Here is a 2,348-nt window from a genome sequence, read left to right on the forward strand (position 1 = left end):
TGTTTTTATTTATTCGAACCCTTTGCTGAATAACTCGTTTCACTATTATAAAAATATTTACATCCTTATATGTGAAAATTATGCATAAACAACGAATAATTGTTTTTAAAGTTATTTAATACTGGTCAACTATTATTTCCTTGTTCTATTAAATTGCATAAAAAAATTTTACTATCAATAAAATTGAACAATAAATAATTTCACTCAAAAACTGCTTTTAATCACTCTAAATTTTCTGCTAAATTATTTGTTCGAATTACAGAATATTCGAGCAAAAAAATTTGTTATACAAATTTGAAACCAGTTAAAACCGGTTTTCTGGAAAAATTACTATTCGAAAAGAGGTTTTCTAAAATGTCGGTTTTTGTATAAACCCTACCTGTAAGGATTGTCTGTCTTACTTTGATGTGTCACTGCCTTTAACTAAGAAATATTTTAGCAATTTGACGTCCCACTCCCCTAGTACTTACCAAACACCCTCTTTAGCAAATTTTTTTAAAAGTTTCTTTTTCTCGTAATTACTGAAAAAATAGCAGGCCAAACGCTGCCACTACTATAAATTATCAAATACTAACGATAATTGAAAATACAGAGTAGTATTTATGTCATAAATCAATTGTTTTGGCCGTTAAAAGTGAAAATTGTCAAATTTATGAAGACAAAGAGGTAGACATATTTTTTGACATAGTATTTACAATATACACATACACAGAATACTATTACTAATCAAAACAATTATTTTTTAAACCTTTATTATATAATGGATCATTAAAATTTAAACTATAATTCATTCATTTTTTCAATTTTAACTGTTTTTTCCTTTGTATACTCCGTTTTTTCAACTTGATGTTTTTTTTATTATTATTCATTTTTTTTCCATTATAACTCTAAATATATCTTCTCTCTTAACCCAATAATACCTTTAAAAAATATTAATTGCAGAAAAATTAGTAAGAATTATTTCCTGATTGTTGGATACAATGGACGAGATGGAGTTTGTAACCGAGCGGATTACAGCATCAGCTCGTGATTTCAACGGCGCCGGTTTGAATCCGGCCTGGGAGGGTCAATTTTTATTTCTATGGTCCCACTAAATGAAAACTCTACCCCCCCCCCCTGGTTAGAATAGGGTGGTACCTCCGCATATCAGAAATGACTAGGAAGTGGACTTGAAAAAAGACACCAGGGTCGATTTTTCATACACTTAAAAAAATATAACTTAGTTTATTTATTAAAACATTACAAATAATCCTTACTAAGAATAAACAACGGAAAAAAATAGGCTATATTTTACAAAAATAAATATCGACAATTCTTTCCCAAAATAAAGATTATAATATATCAGCTTTCAAGTTTCGGAAAACGCGGTGAAATTGATAAAACAGAATAATTTAAACGTAACAAAAAAAAAAACAGCATCGTTTAAAATATACCCAAGAAGTGCATACAGATATATTAAAAAAAAATTATCGAGTTTGATATCAAGAGGAAAAAATGCTTGGTTGCTTGGAGACAGATAGGAAAATCGAAACCCGTACCATGCCACAACCCCTTCACCGACCGACACCTCAATAATCCCCACCTCAAACTCAGCACGTAGTACCCTGAACTCAATACTTAAAGGCTCAGTAAAAATCTCATCCTACAACCTCAATCGAGGTCAAACTTACATTTAATACCTCATACCTCTCCGACCTACAAATGCAACCTCAGCCGTGACATAACCCAAGATGTGGCCCAAGAGATTCGTACACCTCCCCTCCCCGAAATTACAAAATATATACTATTCTTATTTGTAAGCGAAAAGAGAGAAAAAATATTTTATTAAAAATTTTGTTCGGGCCAACTTCATTGGGTTGCCTTATACACAACATACTTATGACTAGTGAATCATTATTTGTTTATAATCCTGTTAATATGAATAGTCGCAGCATATATATTTTTTTAAATTGTCGCATTATAAAAATTTCTGCATTACGTACTAAAGTTATACATGATTTATTTTTTCCTTTTTATTATTTATTATTTCTTCCCCTACACAATTAATTTTTTTTTCTAGCTTTTTATCGTTTTTTAGATATGCTTATTCTTTCCATTATTTCAATTCTACAAAATTTTCTCTCTTCTTTTTCCATTACACATAAAAGTTTATTTGAGTTAAAAGTATTAAAATTATGCAACCATTTCAAATATAGTAAAATACATACACATAAACCTACATGGTCGTCACCATTTACAATCAATTAATATAAAAAAAATAACACTAACACATGCATACAAAAATTAAAATAAATTAAATAATTATATTAAGCTAAAAGTTAAAAGTAATAAATATTTAATAATAATTA

General features: G+C 28.7%; 1 protein-coding gene across 1 annotated transcript in view; it reads left to right on the plus strand.

Annotated features, from left to right (window-relative positions):
• Nucleotides 1-2,348, plus strand: part of LOC106692730 (uncharacterized) — an 82,581-nt gene that overhangs the window by 20,734 nt on the left and 59,499 nt on the right. The gene's annotated exons all lie outside the window — the stretch shown is intronic.

The sequence above is a fragment of the Halyomorpha halys genome, unplaced genomic scaffold (assembly GCF_000696795.3).
Source record: "Halyomorpha halys isolate HHAL.00 unplaced genomic scaffold, Hhal_1.1 Scaffold68.1, whole genome shotgun sequence".
Lineage (NCBI taxonomy): Eukaryota > Metazoa > Arthropoda > Insecta > Hemiptera > Pentatomidae > Halyomorpha > Halyomorpha halys.